The sequence below is a fragment of the Bombus affinis genome, chromosome 18, assembly GCF_024516045.1.
Source record: "Bombus affinis isolate iyBomAffi1 chromosome 18, iyBomAffi1.2, whole genome shotgun sequence".
In the NCBI taxonomy this organism is placed as follows: domain Eukaryota; kingdom Metazoa; phylum Arthropoda; class Insecta; order Hymenoptera; family Apidae; genus Bombus; species Bombus affinis.
The window spans coordinates 1,479,508-1,507,505 of record NC_066361.1 but is presented as its reverse complement, the minus strand read 5'-3'; the positions used below and the strand labels follow the sequence as shown (position 1 = coordinate 1,507,505).

The 27,998-nt window shown below is 34.5% G+C and overlaps 1 pseudogene; it reads right to left on the bottom strand.

The window, feature by feature from the left end:
- Positions 1-9: 9 nt before the first annotated feature.
- On the bottom strand, positions 10-27,812 carry LOC126926591 (inner centromere protein A-like; annotated as a pseudogene).
- Positions 27,813-27,998: the final 186 nt, after the last annotated feature.

The window sequence follows — 27,998 nt, the reverse complement described above, 5'->3', positions numbered from 1 at the left end:
AACATTCAGTTTAACAAATTATACCTTTTATTCGTTTTCCATCATGGAATAACGTGATGATATCTTCCATATTGCACTGGACGTGCGTTGTAATCTACTCCTATCTATATTTTGAAACATAGTGTTAAATCTGATGTGCACTTTCTGTTATCAAAGAATTTATAGACTGCTTTCTCCGGAATGTATCGTTGCATTGCAAGTTGATTTTCACGTATGTGCGTTAAAATTGATAAAAATTCGAGTATTCTATGCATTCTAATGTTTATTAACTCATTAAGTAAAACAATACTTACATTGTGCCCAATGTGGAATTGTATGCTTTGGTCTGGATTTATCACCTGATTCATCGCCGTCAGGTACACTATCCAAAACGTAAGTGGTTGGACCTTGCTGTTTGGAGCCATATTTTGTCTAAAATATTGAATGAATAATAGTTTGTGCTTTTATAACAGAAGAATACTTTGATATTGTTTGTAATGTTACCTGTGATGTAATCATATGATGCTTAGTTTTCATTACTTCATCTTCAGCTTGTCGTTGAGCTCTTAATTCGGTTTCTTTTTGTCTTTCAGCTTTCTGTTCTCGACGTCTTTGTTCAGCTAATATTCGCCCCGCTTCATCTTCTTTTCGTAAACGTTGTAAACGCTGCTGCTCTTCTTGTTTTCTTCTTTCATCGACATCCTTATTCCTTTTTGCTAATAACATTTTTTTGGCTTTTGCAGCGACTTTCGTGCTAATTTATGAACAATCGCTTTCTCTGCAATGTTTCCATTTTCCGAAGCTTCTGTTTGTGCAGCAGCTTTACTGTTTTGTTCTCGTGTTTTTGTTCGACTTAATCTAGTTGGTGCATCAATATCGACAGCAAGTTTTGGAGTGTTCGTGTCTGCCTGTTCGAATGCCTCGATTCTTTTTTTTACAGATACCTTGGCATATGGATCGAATAAGGCATTCGATTTACACGTGTCTCTTATTTCCTGGAATACTGTAATTGTATTCTTTTCCTTCGAAGATGGTTTTGTTGCAGTATTAAGTATTGCATCTTCCTCGATGTCATAGATCTGTTCTGCCGCTTTTTAATTTCTTGTTTCTTAATATTTGCTTTAGACTTTTTTACTTCAGGGGATGACTCATCTTCTGTCAGTATCATTATCATCAAACTCTTTGTTTGTCGTCGCTTCTTTTAGCTGCTGCATCTTCTCCTGCCAAGTTATTGACGACCGTGATGTAAATTTAGGTTCATTATTTTTTCCTACACTACTAGCCAAGCTTTTATTAATTACTACTGTTTCGTATAATTTTATTGGTGATAAAGGTTCTAACATTACGGTAGCGTTGATCATCTTCTGCTTATAAGTAAAATTGATTGCCATCGTGGAATTCACAAGAGGAATAAATTTCTCAAGTGCATCCTCGCATATTGAAAGTTCTTCAATATCATTTTCTGTTGGTGTAATTACTGTATCATCAATAATATTAGAATTTTTATCCTCCATGCATTTACACTGTGAAAAATTTCTCTTTATATTGCTATTTCTTGTTGTCATTGAAGACTTTAATGGTTCAATCTTTTCTAGCTGTATTGCATTTTCTTTTATAGAAGGATGATCCTGTGAAAGTATCTGTGAAGTACCTGCGATCCTCCTTGAAATTGTTTCGCTTAAAACACTCTTTTCTGTTTTACTATGTTTTGTAGGGCCTTGTGTGTTTTTTTCATCTGAACTACTTCTAACACTTTCCTTTTTTTTTTTTAGATCGGCTTCCACGTTTCCTCTAAAAATTTAGGATATATTTAACAATGTTATAGTGGTATTTATATACTATTATATGATTAGATTTCAACATATTAATTAATAGATATTAAGTATTATTAGGTACTATATATAAAGGTTAGTATTGATTAGTAACATAAGATTTGGGGTAAAACTAAAAGTATTAAATTTCATCACAATATGATACACACATTTACATTACTGTCATTGTCAAGAGTTAATGGCCTCCGTAATTTTGCAACAAATGACATTGACTGTTGCTTTTTAATATTAATTGCAGCTTTCCTTGAAGCCTCTCTTTCTGTTTCTACCACATCCCCAATTTTTATATCTTTATTTTCTGTTTTATCATGTATTGCAGTAGAATCTGATACTGTATTATCAATATTGATAATATCATTTTCTGGGTTAGTCTCTATATAGTGATAATCTTTTTTCTTCAAAACTTTCGGCGTCTTTTTAATTGAAGGGCCAGAGACTGATTGTGGTATTTCAGAAATTAAACTATGTAAATAATCCACAGTATCTTCAAACTGGTCGTTAAAAAATTTTTTAACATGCAAGCAATAATTATGTATTTTCGATATATCTTTGGTAGTCATTGTTTTAATCTCATTCTTTGATCCAGTAGCCAAATTTAAAATCTACAAATAAATTCTTTATAAGGTATTTAATATATACATTAAACTTTCTAATAATACATACCATAATTTAATATTATGGTTGAAATCATGACATATATAACGATTAATACAAACACATTGCGTTTACGTCTATTAACTTAAAAGCATATGAAAATTATTTTTCAACAAAAAAATATTTATATGAAACAATAATAAAATAATGAAGTAACATTAAGAATAGAATCTAGTTTAATTACACATACATACACCTTTATATTCCGTTCTTATCAATTTTATTAAATTTACAATGAAGCTTACATTTACACTAATGTCAATGAATATTAAGGTATATGTTTATTATTACATTAAATAAAAATGAAAGTACTGTCATGAGAAATACAATATACCTTAATGGAAATAAAATAAGTAAATAGCGAAGTATTTATTAATATAATTATATAGTATTATATTATATTATTATTATATTTATTATTATTTACTTACCTTTTACGTTTGCATAAAAACTATAAAATTTTAAATATAAACTTTTATAACAGAGATAAAACAAGTCACAGAAATTAGTGTCCTTCAATGACAAAATCCGTTAAAGGAAGGGAAACGACAATCTTCGTTTCGTGTCACAAGCGGAACTGTGCCAGTTTTGGTCCTTGAAAGTACATGTAGCGGTACATGAGCTAGAGGACAATTCAAATCATGTTGTTGTTTTTTGCTCCGGAGTATGAATATTGTTAGGACATACATAATGTAATAATAAATAAACTCCGGGCAAAACAATGTCGCCGCTACGTGCAACCGTCGAACGAAGACGAATTTGAATTTTCCAACTCTGCCCTGACTAGTTTATACTATACCAGTTTAAACGGACACAATCGTAAAGACTTCAGTTATCGATCAGTATCTACGAATATCTACCGAGTATCTAGAAACATATATAATATGTTTTGAAATCGGTAATAAAGCTGTCGGTAATCGGTAATAATATGTTTAATGAATTCTTTGTAGAAAGTTTTATTTATTATTAATGAAGCTGACTAAATTCCATTTCTAAATCATTTTGTCAATTTCATTATTCATTATCACATGAAAGCATGTCTTTTGCAATTCGTACTATAATTATATTTCCATATATGAATAAAAGCTTCGTTAAAACTTTCTTATAGAAACGCATACATTTCTCTTAATTGTGCTTATATTCCTAAAAGTAAACTTTTGGAAAAAATAGCAACTTATTTAATATGTAAAATTTAAAATTTTATTGTTAGCATGAATTAAGGGGGTATTCCAGTCTAAAAGCATGAATTTCGAGCCGCTTTTGAAGCTGCATACAAACGAAACAAAAAATATTTTTACTATCCATTGTTTTATTATTTATTTATTGATATTTTAAGGTTACTTAAAAAATTAATCGAAAAAAGCTCAAAATTCACAAAGTTATGAGCTGGTAAAGTAGGGGGTCCAAAAAAACAGGGTGTCCTGGTGTGCATGGTTTCAACCCTTCTGGTCATCTGAAACAAGAAAGCCGAACGGATTCTTAATTAGTATAAATGCCGCTATAGCATGAACCTTGAAAAAGTCAAACAAAATGTTTTCACAAAATGGCAGCCGTTCGAAAAAAATTTTGTTGGCATGCTTTTTTAACAAATAGTAAAATTAAAAATTTTGATCTGAGCGTCGTTGAGGCGATAGAGGAATGTATAAAGAACATTGGCACCAAATTTCAAATAAATCGGTTCATTAGAACTTGAGATATCGTGCACGCCAACTCAAAAAAGTAGTTTCGAGAAAAACGCGTTTAAAGTTTTGAGACAAGTTTACTTGGACAGCGTCTACCGTCTACTGTTCATTTGTTCCGGTCGAACCGGAGCAGATGCTGCGTCACAAAAATAGCTATAACTCATGAAATAATTGATATTTTGAAAAATTCTTTTCAGGGCATATTTTTGAATGTCTAAGCATTGGAAATATGAAAAAATAATTTTGGATTTTTTCGAATTTGTACATTAGAATACCCTCTTAAATAGCTTTCAGTAAAATATAAATATCTAACAAAATCAACGCCACTAAAAAATTTGTCGAAAAGAACGTGATATCCCTTATTCAAACAATTACTTTCTTTTAATAAATTTACCACGACATCACATCCAAGCCCGAACTATCTTTTGTCGCTATCAGTTTCTGGTTTTGAGCATTTGTAGCAACGAAACGTCAAACAATACCTTGAAACTGCATCGCGCAGCATGCACAATTTTATACCTCAGCGATGATGTTTCTTATTTCGCAAGTATCGGATTACGCTAGAATGTCACAGCGTCCCAACTAACGATTCATCAATTGATGATTCTTTATGTGGTGTACAATGTAATTTGAAGACTCTGTTAGCGTGTCTAACAATTGACTCAAATTTTGCACAGGGATTGTTTTTCTCGTGACCCGGTGGAAAATATAAAGAATTCTCAATCATGCGAAAATATCTTAAAATTTGTTGAAATCTGTTTCTTGGAAACATTTATCGGAACCATGGTATGTTCCGTGAATTTTCGGTTCGATACGAACATATATTGCATTTTTTTGTAATGCCCATTTCTAGTAGCATTGCTGTTGTCACGTAGGAGACACAAGAAATCACGAAAAAGACAGATCACCGGTGATCTCCTCGCGTCGCAGTTCGAACATGTCCCGAATAAGGTGAATATATTGAACTTTAGATATGGTAATAGAATTTATTATGCGAATCCAACAGAGTGACGGTTCAGAGTGTTACAACAAAAAGGTCTCGGACGCTGATTTGGGAGGATTTTTATACCGAGGTTTTAGTCTCTCCGGAGGGATTATCGTCAGGTGTATATCAAAGGCGGCTAATCCGTTACTATCTGATTATTGTTTCGATAGCTGTGGCATGCAGGATGTTTCGTCTACCCTATTACTGCTTCTGAGCGTGTGACATTGTCGAGCGTGGGACAGTGTAAATGCCTTAATCTCTAACACAGTGACTCGTGTCCAATTTTCAATTTTAGATGATTGTGATTCTCCAGACAAAAGTCCTAAATATTCCGCGTAGTAGTATTAGGTTGTCCGAAAAGTTTCTTTCGTTTTATAAGGAAATAATAGATGCAATGTTTTTTGTTTCTGTTAGGACCGTTTGCGGAGAGACGCGGTCGCGAGGAAAACGCGTCAGCCAGAGGCGTAAATTCTTGCTACGATTCCAATAATCGACGCCGCGAATTAATCGGTCCCCTGTTTCGATTAAGATGACAGAGGTGAATAGAATGAGTTTAACACTGAATTAACAGGGTTAATATAAACTTGTATATCTAACAATATTTAATATTATGATGAGCACGTCACAAATTATTTAATGACAAATACAATTAGTCTGATACAGGAATTCGACCCGACGCGAAGAAACAATACGAGACAATTGATAATCGCAAAAAATAAGTGAATCACGCGAAATCACATTTTAGCGCCACGAGGGTCACCGTTTACCTCTGCGAGATAAATTCATTAAAAACATGATTATACACCGTAACTTATATATTATATTAATAAAAAGTTTATCATTGCACCGCGGACAATCCTTGTAAAACTAGCATGGCTTTCGACGTGTTAATAATCTATGATCGTATATATAAAAAGGAAAGAAATAAATACATTTTTAGTACTACACAAGGTAGCACACTATGCCTTGTATCATTCTCTCATACACGTACAAATAAATTAGCATGTGTTTTAAAGGCGAAAGAAGTTACATTTCTTGGTATGCAGAACTGCCATGATAACAGACAAAGCCAAGCTTTGTCTGGAAAATTGTAGCTCTATATTTTCTATTTATTGTTTGCATGGGAAATCATTTTCTTTCGGCTTCTATCACAATTTTTGGAACAGATATTGAACCAAGATTTTTCCCGATTAAAATTTAAACTACTTATTACAATAGTACCTTTTGCAACTAGAATTGTTAGTGCGTGTATAAACTAAACGTGGAAATATTATGGAAATACAAGGAACAGCAGGAGTCGGAAGAAGTGTAGCAAGAATCTACAAGTCGTAAACAGTCATCATCATCGTTAACACGAAAGGAGTCTCAGGTCGTACTCGTTCGTAGTTGTCATATCAAATACTCAATCTCGTATCACACTGAAGTTGTTGGATCAGTCAAAATATATAGTAGCCTGTTAATAACAGCGTTATATTCAATCAACTACCCTTATTATGCCAAAAGAAATAAGGGATCGAACGATTCGTGGCGTCGATTAGTCTAATCGTAACGGAAATTTATGACTCCCGTTGGCGCGCTTCTTTGAGATCGCGTTTCCCCGCGAACTTGCGAAGGTTCAATATGTGTATATGAAAATGGATAAAAATATAAATCAATAAATATTAGGTCGTTCGGAAAGTTGTTTTCGCGTTCGCCGCCTGAAGTATTATCTCGTTCTCCTTAAGTAATCACTCTACCGTCAATCGTGTGGTCATTTGTTATCCTCTGCTAAGGCAAGAGAACAGTTCTCGACGTTAGTAGAAAGTGTATCGACTGTATTTTGCGTTGTGAAACATGGAAGAGCCAAAGGTGCATTTTCGTCGCGTTATGTTTCACTGCTTTAAAGAAGACAGTACGCTTAAAACCTCTGCAAAGGAGATTTGTGACGTTTATGGTATTCGGTCTATAACTGTTCAAACAGTCCAGATTTGGTTTAGGAGGTTTAGAGCCGGAAACTTTTATTTGAAAGATGAAGGTCGCAGCGAACGTCCATCCATCACTGATACTGACCTTATCGAGGCCTACCTCAATGAAAACCAAAGGTCTGGTGTTCGTGAGATAACAGAAGCTTTAAATATTCGGCGAACAACGTGTTCTGCCGCGCAACACAACTGCACTCCATCCCGCGCGGCTTGACAGCCAACGGTCTACGTGCCGTCCTTCGAACGGCATATATAGTCCGAAGGACCCACCATAAAGTTGAAATCCTAACTGCATTGTTCGCACATATGGTTTTAGTCAATCTGTTGCCCGAAAAGACTTTCTAATTCTAGAAGTGTTTTCGGCCGGCTTTTACAAAGGTCCTTGGGTTTATTACGCGCTCTTAATAATTACGGAGAAAGCGGGTAGTGGCTTAACGAAAAAAGCGGAGATCTACCTAACGGAAAATCCGAATTTCCCTATAAACAATGTCGCCTAGGACCCAAGTTGGTAGGAGGCTTCTTCCTCTTATCTTCCTTCCTAACATTGGTCATAACCAATCGGCATTGTGGATCATTGCCCTCACTTTCCTAACTAAAAATTTAAGCAACGAATCCGCGTTCTTCGTTCAAAGGGCACACTCATACCGAGCTTTCCTCCGTACATCAGAATAAACTCTCAGAGTTCCATCATCTCTCACGGTGCCTAGAGTTCCTGCAATCCCTATAACTCTCACCGTTCCTATATCTCTCAGAGTCTTCCTATAGCTCTCAAAGTGTCTACAAGGCCTAGAGTCTCCTACGGCCCTCACAGTATTCAGAAGTCCGACAGCTCCCACAGCTCTCACGGGCCTAAAGCTCCTATAGCTCTCACTCTCTCATCTAAGAATAATCCTTCTCTTCGTTATCTGTATCTTAATCAACGGCGTTATTACTTTGTGTGATCGTATAAAGTGTTGGAAATATATATTTTTATTACTCTGTGACTCCCAGTGTTATACCACAACAACTACCCCTATTATCCTAACCGAAATAAGGGGATCGAACTATTCGTGATGTCGATTATTATAATCGTAACGGGAATGTACGACTCCCGTTGACGCGTATTCTAACGACCGCGTCTCCCCGCGATAGCTCGAAAATACACAACGATTCACGAGCATTTAACAAAGCTTGGGTACATTCATCGCTACGAAGTGTGGATTCTCATCAACTGACGGAGAGCAATCTTCTGAATCGGATCTCGACATGCGATTTACTAATTCAACGCAACAAAAATTCAACGTACAAATCGGTAGCTTATTTTTTGGTTTTTCCGAGGTTGAAGGTTTGAAGAAAGAGGGGAGATGGTGGAGTGGATAGGGAGGGGAAGGGGAGGTAAGGACACTTATTTTACAAGAAGAGAGATTGGACGCTAGTGACGTTTTATCGTTCTTCCTTTTTTATGATTTCGGTATCCACCAATACATTTTTGCGTATTCTTCTGCGTTTGTCTTTCGTGTCTTTTTGCGGAAGAAACATATTGTAACGAGGACGAGAGTATTCTGCACGGTATGAGAGTCAGCTATAGCAGTTGTTTCTGCTACTTGAAGAAAATGTTTAAGAACTCGGAAATTAAGCTGCTAGTAAATGTATGATAATGATCGAATCTGTAGGCAACCTACTTTCTCCAGGTTTTAATGATTTTTCAAGAAGCCGGGGGGCATTTTGATATTCTGCATAATGGGTAAGTGTGAGCTTATACGTGTCATCATTTTATGCCCTCGTTATCAGTGATTTGCTGTTTGTTTAGTTTGTGATAAGCAGGACATGTGTAATACTAATTGCTAGTTCATTGCAGTTATTGAAATTCGTGTCTGGTGAATACAGAATTGTTTTCATAATTTTTATAAATAAAGCATTCAATCACACGAAATTTTTTAAATGAACTGACAGGAGATCTGTGCATAGATCAACTATATGCGAGTAAGGTGGTATGTCGTGATAGGTGCGGAAGGAATACTCCGATGTTCAACAAAAAGTTTATTACTATTAACAATCAACGAGTCAACAATTTATACGATTCATACTTATGATTAACCATCGAGAGTTTACAATCGCGCATCTCGGCTTGTGTTCGCTTCGCTATGATACTGAACCTTTCGCACTTCGCGGCTTGAGGCAGAATGACTCTTTGTTCGAAAACCAAACGGATTCTTTTCTTAGTTGCCCTTCGATGTCCTACTACACACGCGTTTATTAGAAGTACCGCGGCGGTTGCCGCACGTGCATTCTTCCAAACATTCGGCGGAAGAACCATAGGGATATCGATGGCACATTGGGCACGTCGGCCATACGCTTTGAAGATATAGCGCTTTGTGTCGCGAAGCCGTCGGAAAGTTCCGTGCTCGTGTGCCGTCACACGAGTCTCACAAATATTCTCTACAAACCACTACTAGCAGAAGAAAAACTTTGCAAGAAGCCTAATGTTATACGGAGCTACAATAAAGCGAAAAAGGAGTCGATTTTCCCGATCAAATGGTGGCTTATTATAACTCCTTGAGAAAAACAATAGACTGGTGTAGAAAGATGTCAATAGAAGTTACATGCGGTACAATGTTGGTAAACGTCTGGCGCCTACATACAAAATTTGGCGCAGATACTAAATTTGGTATCTTGGAATTTCGTGAAAAGATAATTGACGATTTGTTAACTGAAAAAAATATTTAACATCATTCCCATCGAGTAAAAAAAACATATCTTCGATAAATATAACCACAATAAAACGATGTAAAGAATATTACCGTTTCCAAAGCAAGAAAATAGAGAGTGGAAATGCTATAAAGTCAATAATTTACTTTATGTAAAATATAGCAAACATGTTAACTTTTACTATCCAGATTGTAAGAAAAAAAGCTACACTTTGTTCCTCATACTCTGAAAAAATTCATAGTTTGTTATTTGAATAATACTTGCTATTTTAAATTATTTACATTGAATAAGCTTCATATTTTCCATACAATTGAAATGATTTAAATATTTTTATAAGTAAACACTACATGTCGTTATTCAGTCTTTTTCGATAACCTTTGGAGTTTCATTTCAGTTTTGGTTAAATTACATTTTTATACATTAAAACTGGAAAGGTAAATGGTATGAATCACCGGTGAGCCTACACTGTCAGGTAGAAGTAAAGATTGTGGCTAACCGATGGATCACGTCGGTTTGAACGTGTTAGCGCATTGTAAAACTCAACATTTTTAACAAATTTTTCCCATACATATAGTCAATGCGGTGGTTTGCCTTAGTTTCCAAGATATTCGTAAAAAATTGTCAGAACCACTGCAGCACATGGATCAGTATTGGTTGGCAAAATCCAACTCAAATTTTTGTTATCCCTTATCTTCTGTTTCTAGTATATAGCGATCGAAATTACAAGATTGATTACTAATGGACGCATGTGTCGTTGGATTTACAGAGTCGAACCGTCGAAAAATCAGGTCCTCTATAGTCAAAGAAGAGCGTTCGTGCGGTAAAAGTAGCCGAACTTGCAGTTACTCGTAGGTGAGAGAAGGATAAAATGATTCAGAAGCATTAACCGTATTCACACATAGTTGAAGATTTTTAGTCGATCGGCAAAAACAGACGAGCTCCTGTATGAGTAAGTCTGTGCTCTAAAGCCTAGATCAAGGTAATGCAAAAACTACCTAGGTCGAGTTTGCCATCAAGGCACAAAAACGCGGGTGCTCGGCAAAAACAGAATAAGCCGATGAATCATCGATCAACAAAATAAACTTGATCACTATAAGCAACGATATAAAGGAAATATATATCGATTTTTCCCTAACAATAAATAATATCAATAATTTATTATACAATTTATTATACATTATACATTTATTTATTTATATTATACATTATTTATTATACATTAATTTATTATACATTTATTGTACATTTATTATACAATTATATTATTTATATAAATGTCTCTTATGTCTGTATTTGAATAATGTAGGAAATATTACGTAGGAATATTATGTACGAACACTTTTGTTTTTCATTATACATACATACATGTATCTTAAATGTTATACATACTTTGCATGTATCATATTTAACGTATGATGTGTCCATAAAGATCTTGTTAAGACGGCCTGTTAAAATTGTACTTATAAATCTATTTAATCAATCTTAAAGAATAAATATTATACGTTTCTATTCTTACATATTCGCGCAAGGATATGCGCAGGTACCATGTTGTACTGCTGAATTGTAGCCAATCAACGAGCAGTACTGTCAGCAATTCTAAATAATAGCGGTTGACCGACACGAGGCACCATACAGTCGTTCTGTGGATTCGCACATCGTCACATGTGCGTCGTGTTGAAGGATGCCTACAATGTGGATATATATATCAATTAGTATTGAATACTAAACATAGAATTACAAAGTTAACCTGTTAAATTTTGATAGAAGAGAATGTACAAATACAAAAGATGTAACACTTGACCGACCATTCATTTATTTAAGGTAAATATTTTATATATGCTTATATAACCAAAGATTTTGCTTAACTTATTCTAATATGAAACACATATGTTTTATGTAATTTAACCTATATTATTGCGGTATACCAAATAAAGCAATCCATATGTATAAAAGATAAATAGATAAGATCGTAGATCTAGACGATCTAGATGTAGATCTAGATTAGTGATTATTATTATACGTGACGATCGATTACGATCAACTTCACAATTTTCATAGTTCAGTTTGCCATGTGATATACGAAATTTGTTTAATTTCTATCCTTATTGACACAAGATAATAGGTTTCAAAGGTTCATTTTCAGTTCTAAAATATTTTCTTTTTCCTTCTTTTTTAATTAAAAGTTACAAATTTGCCACATAATCGTAGTACCTTTTTACCACATTTCGTCGTATTATATAACAAGAACAAAATTTCTTGTCTATAAAAAAATGAAAAGGCATCCCAATGCAAATATTATATTAGCAGGAAATACGTTCAAACAGTGCTTAAAGTCATAAAGCGGTGTGGGCTAGATTTCAGGTGTATATGAAAATTGTATATATTTGTAAATATATATGTTCATATGCTCTTTTTATATCATGGTCTTGTAAAGTTTCACAGTAAAATTACAATATTAATTTGTTTATGTTGCAGAATAAATAAAAGTAGCACCTATGTATAGATGTATGTATAGATTCTTATGGAATCAGAAGGATCGAACTGCCAAGATTGTTTCAAACGTATTCCAGCAGCAGTCCATGATATCCATATTGCTCATACATCACTGTTCCATTTCATAAATTAAATTGTGAGTATAGATATAAAAGTGTATTATATATGGAATGGCTGGCAGGAAACCACTAATATTGACACATAGATTTTTAAACACATAGTTACTTCTATATACAAACAATAATTTTTCAATGCGTTAATATATGTTAAAACCTATCTTTATTTGTATTAACATTACTATATGATAAGCAGGCATTGAAGTATAGAACCTTTGTCTGCTCTTCTACTTTTTGTCATAACTTATATGTACAAATATTATTATTATTATTAAATGTACAATAATGTACACTTTCATTAATTTTAAAACCTTTTGACCCGCCAAGAATTGTTTCAAGTGAAATTATATTTTAATAATCGAAAATATGTAAAGCGCTGATGGATTATTTTGTTTAAACATATCAATATTTCTTTTATAAATGTAAAAATATTACGATATTGCAATGTTAAACTAGAGAATTTTTTTTTATATAGATCAGATTAAAGTTATTTTTTCTATGTGTTATGAAATATTGATTATAGAATTCGTTAAGATTTTAAGAACCAGACCAATTTGATTGATCAATGATTAACAGAAGAGTGTGCTTTAATTATGTGTGTCAGATAATAATCCGTTAAAAGGTTTTAGCAAGTGAAACAAGATATATTCTGTGAATATTTTGCGAAATTCTGAATATTATAGCTATAAATTCATTTATAATTTATCAATAGATTGTGCTATAAAGATAGTACAATTTTTTATTTCAACGCTGTAAGTTATTTGTTTCTATCAAAATTTCCTTGTTTGAGAGCAATTGATGAAATTCAAACAAATAATGACAAAATATGGTAACATTTTAACTGAATTGTATGCATTAAATATATAATTCAATACGATACTCTTATTAAATAATCATGTTTGAATTTTAATTTTTGCATTCATCTAACTTGCTTTAATTTCTTAGGGCGCTCAAAGTCTTTGGATCTCCAGAAACTCGTGCATGGATTTCGCGTTATTCAACTAAACCTATTCTCCTGTACGGTAAATCATTCTAAATCTTCCCTTTCGTTGGTATGGTGAGTCTTTTTTATTATCGTTATTACGAAATGCATGTAATTATCCGTTCTCCTTTCTTTTATGACGGATTTAAATGATGTACTGCGTGTCTTTACCAATGAATGTTTACAAATGGCCACGATATTGCTCGATGCGATAAGCGCTGTATTAAAAATCTAATTAAAATCTTTGCACCAGCGGAGTGAGATCTCTATTTACAACGTGCCGCCTGCGTATAGAAAAGAGCAAAAATCACCGTGGCCTTGTCGCGATTAGCGGTTGAACTCCAATTTGAAATTGTTTGTGTCGTGCGACCAAAATTATTAACGCCACCATCGCAACCTCGCATTCGGAGGTTGATCGCTCCATTTCGTTTAGCGAATGTTTTCCTTTTTCTCTTCTAATTAGTTAACTACGGTATGGTATGATATTAGGTAACTAATTAGTTACCCAATTTTATTTATTTATTTTGTTTTTTTGAAATCTTTGTTATATAGTTTACATAAACATAACGGAATTCCAGAAAAACGTTTTTTTTTGTCCAACGAACTCTCGTTTCCTATACAACCTCTCCTGGTTATCTTGCGTACGCGTAACATTCACGTACCGCTACATGCGTAGCCACTCCACGCTTTTAGTATTCTTCTTTTTATACTATTACTTGAATATAGAATTGTAGGAAACGTTTAAAAATACAAAAGTACAAAAATATCGAAAATATAAAAATATAAAACTATCAAAATTACAGAAACTGAGATTAAACAGTAGTACTTATATTCTACACTCGTCTTGTATTACATCAACATTTTTTAAATTATATACATGAGACAAAATAGAATGTATAAAGTATACTTTATATAATATGTTTCATATCCCACATTTTTCTTAACCATCGCATTTTATCTCAGACATTTTCTTTTCATAATTTTCTCAGTGTTTCCTCCTGAACTTCCACCAAGCTGCATATCATTTTTTACTTTCCTCTCTTTCTGCCCCCCCCCTCATACGAGGCGTACTTAAGAAGATCGTTGAATTTTCTTCTTATTCGGGAAAATATTTATTTGTTTGTCTATATTTAAGTTATTCCCTTTGAATATGTTGAAGTAACTACTTCAAGAAGAACTATACATCTTTATTTACGTATATCCGTGACCTAGAGACCTGTATTACACAGAAAATAGAATCTAGTGAAACAAAATTATTCGAAATAAGGAGGGGCCCATATTATTGTACCCTTGAGTATACATTTGTTTTGGTTTACAAGGTCTAGGAACAAAGGAACTAATAAATAGATTTCTATTTATGTTCCTCGTAGCCTTTCGCTAAAACTATAAGGTTAACTATTTTGGTAATGACCTTTTGCTATAAATGAACGTGCTCCCTATCGATTCTATTGTATTGTAACACTAAGAGAGCAAGGATCTGAATCAGCATAAACTTATGCTTATACTTTTATTTATTTCAATATATTTTTCTATTACAAATTCATGCAGTCGTTCTTCTATCAGTCAACCTCAACAGAATACAATATATTTTTGCCAGCGTGTCTTTCAGTCATCAACACATTTCTGAAAACACTTTCTTCTATAGTGCATAGTTCGCATAAGGATTTTTGTTTTATTTTTTCACTCTGGAGAATAACAAATAATCGCAAGGTAGAGAGCAGTTTGATATGGTGACAATAAATGTCTTTTTTTGCGAGAAACTCCTGAGCCAGTAGCGACGCATGAGCTGATTATAGTAGTACAATTTCTACGAGTTATCGTTTCACAAATCCTTCGAATTACTTCGCGCAATCGACGTGAAACGCTCAAATAGAATAGATTTTCGGAGAGTTCAAATAAAAAGCAGAAATGAATTATTTGTTATTTGGACAAATTTAAAGACATTGTTTAATATAATGAGATTAATTGTTATTTACAAATACAATTTTATTTTTTATTTATTACTTTTATTTGGTATTTATCAGTCGTTGAGCAAATTTATTTCTACATAAATATAACATTTCAATCAGAAAGATCGCTGTAAATTACAACTCGTAATTTTTAATAATACTAGGTAAGAATAATATGAACTGCGATATGACTGTTGAAAAACGACCATACTAATTGTACGATTTTTTCATTGTACAAAAAGAAACAGATACGACACAGATATATTATCATTTGAGATCGGATTTAATTCAAATAGAGAATAAAATTTCATTTACAATTAAGAAATAATAAATAAATTATTTTTGGTATCGTCTAAACGATTATTATTTAAATAAGAAATTTAATTCTTATTCAGAATTTAAAAGCTATATTAATTTGTTATTTATTATTTAATAGATAAATCAATTTATGCTCAAAACTGTGGTTGTAAGAAAACAGAAACTTAATATATGTAATTAACCATAAAAACCATCTTTTTTACATTATTATTTTTTTACACATGGAGATGTAATTCCGTTTTAACAGTAATTATGTCTTTTTTTGGTACTATTTGATAATGCTTCTCAAGATGAATTCTCATTAACCTTTCATGTATATTACTGATTTCAATTAATTTTTGAGATATTGTGCTAATAAATTGACTGATTTTTGCGGGAAAACATTCCTCAAATGGGTCAAAAGCGGGGTTGGTGATCTTGTTCGCGTCTGAAGTGCCACGTATCAAATATTGCATCTTGTAAAATAGGTACCATCGAATCATGTGAAGAAAAATATATAGTTCCATTTTAGTTTTATCTTGAACTTTACGTTGAATTTGAACTCTACCTTCATATCTTAGGAAATAGTAATGTAAACAAATTAGTCTTTGTGAAAAATGTGCCCTTATTGTATCATGCAATCGTCATGTAATAAATTTTTGATAACTGCAATACGTCAGGCAATAAAAGGCTGGTCATAGTTACCGAGGATAAGCCATATATTAAAAAAGTATTTTTGGTATATGTTGAAATGATTAAATTCGATATATGTATATAAAAAAATATTCCATGTATATATTAAAAAGATAAGATATTTATCTTTAAGGTAATGTTATCTATTATTCTTTCATAATATATGTATATATACTACTACCATACGTAATATACTAGTGGAAAACCTAATACTATGTACTTATACTATAAATTAATATCAATACATAGTAATAGACATTAATACCGATACTCATACTATGCGATATTAAACATCATCCTAATAATTTTACTTTTGATAAATAAGTAATTAGTTTCGGGGTCTGGGATTTCCACCTTTTGCACTCAGCGCAGGCGTGCCTGATTAGTTACTTTTGAAGTTACAATTTGAAGCTCTGTTACTCTAAGAAATAATTAGACCGTCCACTTTATCGTATAACTCCGCTTTATGGATTGTATCGAAAATATCGGACGGCCGTTACACTGATCATTGGCGCATGATAATTAATTTTCGTGCACTGAACGAAAAAAACAAAGCGACAAGTATCCACTATCTCAAATTACCGATACTCTGGACCAACTGAGAGGTTCAAAGTATTTCTCAATGTTTGATCTGGCAAATGAATTTCAACGTTTAATATATCTGGTATTAATTCCGTGAAATATAGATTCAAAATTGTTTGAATGATACAGTAATCCACTCTTCAGCTCTATAGGAAGTGAAAATTTAAAGATTGTTGACTCATGTCAAAAATCGCGGATTTACGGCGTCATTGGCGATGTTAAACCAGGTCCAAGGAAACTCCATGCGGTAGAAAATTTTCTTACTCCAAAGTCAGAATCTAACAATCCAGAATCCAAGGATATCTAACAATCCTTAGGATTGACAAGTCACATATTATCGTCGTTATCAGAGACTACCTTGTTAACGCAAAATCATTGATTCCCCTGCTAGAAAAAGAATCGGTCTGTTTGAAATGGACCGATGAACAATAGAAGCACTTTGAAAATCTGCAAGACGAATAAAACTAATACTACTTTATCCAGATTTCAACCATCCAATTTTTATCATTACGGACGCTTCAGATCATACAAATATTGAGCGCAGTATTGAGCCAAAATGAAAGTGGTCCCGATATACCGATTTCATATGGTTCTCGGAATTTATATCCAGTCGGAAAGAATTATTCACCAACTGAGAAGGAATGCCTGGCTATGATATATGCTACGCAGTACTTCCGGCCTTTTGTGTTAGTAAATGTTCACTCATAACTCACTATCGACCCTTAGTGTAACTATATTCAGTCGAAGATCCCATTTCAAGATTGGTTAAATGGAAATGAATGCTGCTAGAGTACAAATGCAATATCGTACTCAAACCAAAGTATCGCAATTCAGTGGTCTTCTTTTAATCGCTCGCAAAGATGAGGAATTCGAAGCGCACTTATCCAAGATAAACCGGTTATCGTGTTTAAGAAATGGAACGAAATCAAAGATGGTTTACACAGAGCGTACCTCCTAGGAATTCGAATGAAGACCCAATTATAACGCCACGTCTATTCGTAGAAAGAGGAAAGGTTCACCAGGAAGCAACCAACGCAACAACGAAAGACGTTGGTGTACCGTTCCTCAAATCCACATGGAAGGTGTTATAAACTCATACGTTACATTTACTCTAGTAGCACATTCAATACTAACCAAAAATCATCTCACGTTAAGTCTGAACAATAAATAAAATACTAATAATTCACAAAGGGATCTAATAACGTTGGACAAAGGGAAAGCCGAAGAAGCTACTTCGCTCGATGATCCCAACCGATTGAAGTGAAATAGAGAAATCAGGCGATCAAAGCCTGCAATCTCGTCTGTCTTCTCAACCTATGAGAATATATACCCCACAAATTCTGGTAACCACTTGAACGCAGTGGAGAAGTATTATTCCAGATTATTAAGAATCTGATACCGATGTGCCACTCTCCTATGATTCACAACCAGAGGAAGAAGAAGACAACCACGAGTTCTGTAAAATAAACATATCCGGAGAGATATTTATCTTTATAAAGGAAAAAGATGTACATTTTAATATGTACATTTATTAAGTCCGTAAATTGCTACTTAAAAGATGTCAGGGGAAGAATTCTTGCTGATGTCGGTTACTTGGAAAAGAGTCACCTGCTAATGAGAATTCGCAGGAAGGACAAATAATCATCACTACCATTTAGCCGGTCAGAATTTTTTCCATGAATCTAAAATAAATTTATCATAAAATATATCTTTGAAGAACCGAAGGACGAAAATATAGTCACAGTACTACGAAACTTGAAAGCTATACTCAAGGAAACGGAAACAACAGCCATTATATTGTCATTTGGGAAAGAACCAGAATCAACCTACCATTCAGAAATATTAAACTCTCATCTGAAAAATACTCGAAAACACCGAAATTATCGTCGAAATTACCGTTATATGGAAACAAGTATAGCACCTCCAGAGGATATTAGAAAAGACTTCATAGAAGAAACACATAGGAGTATACAAATGAATCACCAAAACCTAAAGATGTTGCAGAGTAAGATATTCGTGGGAAGGAATGAAAAACGATGTAGAAGAATTAATCAGAAAATGCGAAAGCTGCGAGAAACAAAGGTTTGTAAGAGCGAAAATTACACAACTAATGTTTATTACAGACAATATATAGAAGAACCTGCCACATATCAACAATATAAGACAACTTAACCAAAAACTGCATATCTGTTGCGATACCAAACACCGGAGTCACAACAATAGCAGATGCCTTTGCAACGATTTTGATTCCTATCATCGAAACATCACGCGCAATCCTCACAGACAAAGGAACAAACTTTTCAGTTCAATTCGGAATCAGTATTTTATACGATTCAGGAGGAAATATTTTATGGGAAGTCAAATGTTTTATTACGGTGAAGTTTTGAATGGTACAAAGTCAAAACTGGTAATGACGGTAACATAGCACGGTTGCACGGCGGCAAGTGAGACATAATAAATTTATGTATCGATCGAGCGGGAAGGACGCGTGGATCTCGCGACTGGCGCACACCAACGCAGTATATTATTCCGCGTGAGCATCATAGGACCGTGTTTTCAAATTATGGATAATCTCGCGGAATTTACTTTTATGAGTTAGAACTTCCTTTTCCTTTTTCCCTTCACATTTCACTTTTTCCACAGAACTCTCCGTCCGCGTGTTACTCTCACCCTGAACCAAACTGAAAGTCCTCAAACTACAAATTAAATAGTGAGGTGATGGGGCGTGATAGGTCTAGAAGAATCACTCGTGTCGTTAACAATAACAATTTATTTGCTTATGTCTGTGGTATGCTCTAGCGCGCCGAAAGCACGGTACAAATATCGGTTCGAGATTACAAGTTCAAGCTCGGCGCGATACTTTACGCGGTGGTTCGAGTCGAGACGATTGCACAGATGTCGAGGAATTCCGATTCGCTATTACGTACGACTGCGGGCGGACAATTCAGATCGGCGTCTTCCAACTTGCCTCGCGACTCGCGATAGAACAGAATGAATTTGTGTCGCGATGATGCTCCTTAGGAAAACTGTGCTTGGGTGTGTCTAAGGATACGGAATCATCGGATTCGTTAAGGAAAGCTTTAGTTCAGAGAGTGAGGGAAATGGACGTCGCTGTTAATTGGCTAAATCGTGAGTTGGTGGTTGGAAAGAGATGGCAACTGCCCTTGAGAGAAAGTTGCTAGCGAGGAGCGTCGTACGTGAGGAAAAACAGATTTCCGTAGTGGGTGGTATGTGTAGGGACTATTGAGACAAAGACTATCTGTTCCTTTAGAGAATCTTAGCTGCATGGATCCTAAGATTTATAGCGGGTCCTTAGGCTCGCTGTAAATATTCGGAGAGAGTGTATCGACATCTGGCAATCATCTGTTCGCAAGGTAGAGTCCTTGTGTAGCGAGGCACGGGACAGAAACCGTTGGGAAGTTTGCTGTCGAGTGCCGCTACAATAGTAAAAAAAAAAACATCTTTCTGACTCCCACCTTCGAGAGCTTAAATTTTTTAGGCATTGCAGACAAGGAATATCCTTTTTTTATTCGCTGAGAGATCTTCAATATCTATAGTTCCTTTAGTTCCCTATTTCTTACCATAACCAATAAAATATTAGCCATCATTATTTCAAGGTAGATTATAAATATTGATGAAAGTAGCGCAAGTGTTCTAATAAATCTAAAAAACAGTAGCGCAAGTGTTCTAATATATCTAAAAAACAGTTTCACAATAAATATTATAATAGTTCCTGTATTTTCGACCAATCGCGGAGAGACGCAATCGCGAGGAGAGATGTCAACGGGAATCGTAAATTCCCGTTACGATTACAGCAAACGACACCACGAATCGATCGATCCCCTGATTTCGGTTAAGACAATAGGAGTGATTCAGTTAGTATAACACTGTGATTCACAGACTTATAAATTATATATTTCCAACGCTTAATTTATACTGTTGAGTAGGTATAAATAGATAACAACTTGTCGCACGAAGATAATATAGATATGCACACTACAGCAAGGCTCTTATAATTGAATTTAGTATGTTCGTGGACGTAGCACTGTAGGATACTTAATAGAGGAGGTGAATGTTCGACAATGCCGAGAACCGACTTGGATAGTGACGTGAATTACGCTCCTCTGGCGTCGTTCTTAGATTTTGACGTTAGGCGCTAGATTTTGTACTGTGTTGGTCGCTCTTATGTTCATACGGAAGAAAGTTCGGTGTGGGTGTGCCCTTTTGCATGAAGAAAGCGGATTCGTTGTTCACACTTTTCGTTAGGAAAAGTGAGGGTAACGATCCGCGATGTCGATTGGTTATGCCCTACGCTGATGCTTGAAAGAATGAGTAGGAAGCCTCCTACCATCGTGGTTGGTAGGTTACCTTGTTCATAGGAAAAACCAGCTTGTTTTGTTAGATAGCTATTCGGTTTTTCCTAATAGGTACGTGCCTGCTTTCTCTGTGTTTTTAAGTGCGCCTAATAAATCCAAGGACCTCCCTAAAAACCAGATGTGCTTCGAAAATATTTTTAGGCTTAAAAAATTCTTCAGGACAAACGGATTAACTGAAGACACATGTTGATACAATACAGTGAAAGTGAAAGACTATGGTGGGTCCTTAAGTTTATTGAGCGTCGAAATGACGTAACGCAGGCCGTTGGCTGTCCGATCGCGAGGGCTGGAATGCAGATGTTTTATGCGACGTAACAGTTATTTACAAAAAAACCAAGAATTATGCAATCGTTGACTTATCTTCCGACGAGGGAAATTGCTCTTTCTACATTTTTGACTTTACAAGCATGAGAATTTATTGCCAAAACAAATGAAGTATATAGTATCGTTCAATACCGATTACATTGATATAAACTATCTTACACTTTTATTTACGATATTTTATACATAAAGATATTTCTCGCATCGTATCGTACAATTTTTAATTACTCTTGAGGTGATAAGGTAGTGATTAGTTTTCACAAACACCAGAGTATACCTAACTACGTAGTTTATTAGAATATACCCAATGCGTACACTAGTCGTACAATACACTTGCTGTCCCTGTTCGCGGTCACTAATAGATCGGCGCAAAGAAGTATCGCTTAATTGCTGCTGCTCGTGTCTCTCGATAACTAAGAATGCGTCGCTACCCTGTTCGCTATATTTATATCCGTCGGAGTTGACGAAAGGCGTTGGGATTTGAATTTCGAAGATGTTCTCGAAACGTCCCAACGGGCGCTGAGCTCTCGACCTTGTTTACAATTGTTGGCTTTTTTGGGTAGCTGACTCGAGGGCCTATGATCACGGCAAAAACAACGGATTTGGACTAACGATCGGAACCGCCTAAGGTCGTCGGATCTATAATTAGCTCGTCTTTGGGTAAACACGATTTCTTGTGTAGCGGATTTACTGGGCTAAAACCATTATGATTTTTATCGACGAGTACCGCTACACTCTCAGTGTTATGAATAATTCTGTACGATAGTTATGTAATTATTTCATTCTAATCGGTTGTAATTAATCGTAAATGATTCTCATATATAAAAGCACTGATACGACAGATGATGTATAGAGGTTGTGTCGCTTTAAACAAGAGGCATCCTACTTTTTTACATTGTTTACTTGTATTTTCCTTTCTTTCCAGTAATATTATCATTCGTTATAGTGCAATCTGACACTACATTTGATACAGACTACATCTTGATGCATGTAAAAGACTCCAAGGGGAAATGTTAACATGCTCTACAAGGGAAATGTTACATACATTTTATAAATTATATATATTATGCTAAACGTACTGGGAAAATCGCTGTCATATGTTGTAGAATATTATATGATTAATGTTATATATGAAATTTATGGAGGGAAACCTAATAGAATCTTGCTATATCTCTTATTAATTGCTACTGACGTGTTTTGATGGCAGAGTAATAAAGTACAAGTCTACTCAATATTTTATTGTTTTTTTCCTTAATGAATTTTGAAAATAAGTCTTCCTTCATTTGTTAGTAAAAATGGAAAGATAACAGTATAATTGCTTAGAAGTTCTACAAAATATAACACAAGCAAGAGCAGAGAGCAATCGCATTGCCAAAAATTTATTTGCTAAAATAGTAGACCTTGCGATAAACCGTTCAACGTGTTTTGTAGCGATATAACCATCTGCGACACTGCAACATTAGATATCATTCACGTCTCAACATAAAGAATAATGTATAGAATTCATAAAGATACGTGCACAGTATACAATGCAGGAAACATTGAAAAAAATTGTACTTAGCGATGAAAAAGCAATCCGTCTAGATGGACGGAATTGCAGAATATACAAGAAGTTTCTAGCCAACAATGTACTATATACTATGTTGTAATTTGTCGTATATCAACATATGTTGGAAAATCTATAACAAATCTAAAGATATCGGTATTGGTCGAGAATTTTATGCAGATTGGCCAGTGACACAGCAACGTTTTGAACTTGTAATATCTACGTATACGATGAGGAATTTGAATAGTTTGAAGAACTCGTACTCAGAGTAATCAGGCAATAAAAATAAATGGCCCAGTACAAAAGGATCATTAGTAAAAGAAAATGAAGAAAACATAAAAGTGAAAGGATTAGAAACGATAAACTTACGTTTTGAAGTTTGAGACGGAAACGGGAAGAAGATGCATGCGATATTATATGTGAAGTCGGATGACCACGCGAACAGTTTCTGAAGGAAATGAATCCAATTATTGCTGTCAGATATACAGTGCAGTACACATCAATTTTCTAATCATGAAGAGGAGATTTTCATTATTTCACATACGAATACATTTGCATACTTCGAATGTAGAATCACGCTTTATCTGTAAAGAAAATATATCCAGAGTTTTAACATGTTTTTCTTGATACAATAATTGTGCAATGTAATATAGCAACAATAATATGAAATAATATCAAGTTTCAATTTGGATAAACGAACAAATGAAACATTTGCTTGTGTAATACTCACAAATAAAGCTGTACGCAGTTAGTTCGCAATCAATGGAAAAGTTTGTAAGATGCAAAAGCTTCTGGAATAAAGATGATGAACATCTGAAAAACATTCGAATATTGGATATCTTAAACACGTCCGCACATTTATCGAGAAGTAGGTTGTTCATGACACATTTACCATAGGCATAGTTGCATTTTGTTTCATAGAAAAATGCAATTCGCATAGTTTGATTTCCAGTTGCTGAACACGAGCACAAAATTTCACCGCTGTGGTTACAAACAACACACAAAAGATCATTTAAGTGAAAAAATATTTAGCGTTTTCACTCAAGGATGAAATCCTTATATAAAAACTACAACTCTGCTTATAAGTGCAATTTCAGCTTGGATTTAAGGATCCTGTAAAATATCCTTTCTGACATCTAAGCCTATTGAAACAATCGCCTCATAAAAACTTCCTTATAATATATGGAGCCTATTATCCTAAATATCGAAAATCTTTTTGTGAAGTGTTCTACCAATTTGTTAAACTCAACTCAGTTTGTGAAACTACTTAAGCAAATGTCGCATTGCATTACGCTAGTTAATTTAGATGCCCAAAATTTTATCTACATGAACGTTTGCCGAACTCGATGTATTTATTACTATTATGAAATATTTGCACGCTGTAATAGGAATACTCTTGAGATGACGGTGCTTAAAGGAAAATGTACCAGAATTTCTTAAATCTCTTCAATGACCGAGTGACGAATACGTATTGAAGTCGTGTACAAGTTTTCGCAAAAGTGACGACACGTTCGGACAAGATTGCTCGATGGGAATCAGTGCAAAACATGAGGCTCTATGTAGATAGAAAAAGAAGAGGGAATAGATAGAACACAAATATCACAGTCATCTGTGTTGGGTGACGATTAACTATAGCGTCCTTGAAGAATATTGTAACAGATTCTATTGTATTTGACCAAATTGTATTTCATTGCATACTATTTCATCGATCACTTATTTCCATTAAAACAGACAGAAGAACAGATACTTATCGCGATCTTAACTTCAAAAAGGAGAAACATCCTGTGATATAAATTCGGAGCGGGAACATACATGAACCTGAGTCATGACCTCTCCATTGTTAGATTAAACATTGTTTAATCTAAACGAATTTATATTTGAAAACGGGGCAAGTAATAGAAAGATGAAACAAAACGCAATTCTCAGAAAAAAATGTTAATTTAAGCAGTGAATAGAATTAGTAATGATATAGTGCTATAAACAGTCATAAATATATCAGTTTAATATATGGAAGATAAGAAAAACATGTTAGTCGCATTGAACGGAGAGATTCTTTCAACGTGATAATGTTCGATACAGTTAAATTTACTGAAACTATTATCTTTCCGAAAATATTCATACCCTGAATTGTAATTATAAATAACGAATAATATATTCATTGTACAACATATATTGAATAATGTTTTATATAATTTTGTTACCTCCAGCTTACATTCTATTTATATTTTCCTCTATAATTTTCACAATGTATTTATGAATTAAATACATTATTATTATCATCTATGTTCTACTGGCGATTTTCTATATGTTCAATGAGACGTGCAATATAGAAGATGTATAGAAAATACATATGTTTTATTTAGCTATAGCTACAAACTGGAATATCGAGCATGTTATCTCTTTCCTACGGATTACGACGTGATACACTGTAATTCATTCACCAGTCTAGCACTTGTTTAAGATTTGTCAACCTTCGAACGAGCAAACGGAAACGAACTGTTACGGTAGCGAACACGCGATAATGGAATGTCCGAGCGAGAAACACCCGAGTTTTATATTTAGTTTTATTCTGAATCCAATCGTCATCGGTCCTATTTATAAAGATTACCTGGAACGTAGTGTAACGTCCATACAGGTTGTTGTGTCTGTTATTGATAACGTTGGTCCCCAAAGGCTGGACATGCGTTCAAGAGTACTATGTGCGAACGTGTTCTTGAGCATTTCGGCAAACTTTTATAACCGTTGCTCGCGAATACTGGTAGTTCAGTATCACGAATTTTATCGTACGAATTTAAATAATCCGACTAAAGTCGTGTCATAATGATATAATAAGAAATATGAAAAAAATGATACTTTTTTAACTTGGTAATTCACTATCAGTTGAACGATGTCAAATGGTGATCATTCGGGCTTTTTATTTATTACGGAACGTCATTAAGGGATGGGAAAGAAGAGTGGCATGTATGAAAATTATAACTAAACGGCCACCATTATGTGTTTTATCTTCGGAAGAATCAGTTTTTATTACTTTAGAAATAAACGTCTTATTTTTTAATATATACATAAAATGTCTTTTAAATACATATATCCAATTTATTTCATTTAATTTATATCTTGGGAAATAATGATGTAAAAAGAATTCGGCTTCGTCAAAAATGTACTCCGCTTGCACCATTCAATTCTTCGTATCCATCACGCAATAAATTTAACAAATTAAAGTTGAAATATCTCTTAAACCCCTTTTATATAGGGATTTTTATGCATTAACTAAAGCATAAAAATTATTATATTAATATATTATATGTTATATATTACTATATAATGTGCAATATTTAATATATATCTTAATGTATACATACTTTTAGTTTTGTTGCTGTTACTGAAGTTACAGTTATTAAAGGGAAAGTTCGGTCATCGAGCTCACGCTGCTGAGCAGTTTGGGAACGATCATTGGATATATGGAAGGAATTATGGTTTATGACCTGCACGACCAAAATTTATATTCTCTGTTTGGAACAAATTCTACTCTACTCGCGAACAAAGATTCGTAACGAAAGTATCCGTCAGAGAGATCGTTCTCTGCTACTTTATATTGTGAACAGTCCTTGAAGATATTTGCGAAATACTAGCAAGCAAAAGAGTTCTATTCGGAAACCAATTGGGGGGCAGTTTACGAACTCCAGTGTCCAGCCAGTAATCAACGCTCTCGACTCTCTCTTAACAACTCTAACAACACTATCTCAACAACGCAATCCGCACTCTCTGACTTCTCAACTCATACTGCTGTTAATTCGTTCATCATTCCCTAGCAACCCCTTGCCTTTTGTCTTAGCCTCAGTACGCACATGCTCAGCAACCGCTTGTATATAATTTATACTTCAGGAACCGCTTGCTTACAATCCGCTTAACACCCTCCAGGCCCCTCTTTCATGATACTACATTCGGTCATACCCGGCATTCCACATCTGTTCTCAGATGTGCTCATTTCACCCTCATTATCACTAATTTCACTTTCTTCACTAACTTCAACAACGTATCACCATTCCATGTAATCAGCCGCCGTGGTGATTGTTCGTGGCCCTTGGTTTTCACCCACTCGTTGTACCACGTAGCAGTCACACAAGCGGTAGCACAACTTGTTGGCTTTGTGGACTGCAACCACACCAACTTTATATAGAGAGTATTCTAGTCTAGAGGCATAAATGACTATCCATTTTTTCATCGTTTTTTTTATTGATATTTTAAGATTGCATAAAAAATTAACCGAAAAAACTCAAAATTCACAAAATCACGAGCAAAGTTATGAGTTATTCACAAATTTTACTCACAGAATGGTACAGCATACTTACATATTTTTAATCAGCGATTCCTGCTCTATACAGGAAACCTTCCTCTACTTCAAACTGCTCATTCTCCGAAGTTCTTTCATGGAGACGAGCAGTTCTGGCTTCCTGCTCAGAGTTCAGAGCGCTCGATGCGAACTTCGTCTCGCCTGACTGCGAACGCATGAGCTTCTGGGCCAATCGTGATTCCCACGACACTTAAGATTTTTAATATGGGTATGAAACCTTCATTAAAAATACATACTGCGAGGAAGGTGGAAATGGAGGAGGATTTTCATGGTCAAATTCGTCAATAGTGCGGTCGGCCACAGCTTTCTGCCACTTGCGCACCATCTAGATGAACCAGGTGGGCAATTCATGTGTTGAGGATTCTTGTTGGTTGAGATATTATGATAGTAGGTTGCTCACATATCCCTCTTCATGTCTTCAACTGAATCTGGATTTCGACGAATTGCCAAGCCATAGCATAAAGATAATTCATTGATAACCTTTCAGTGAGTTCACCGGCGCCTTTGCCGC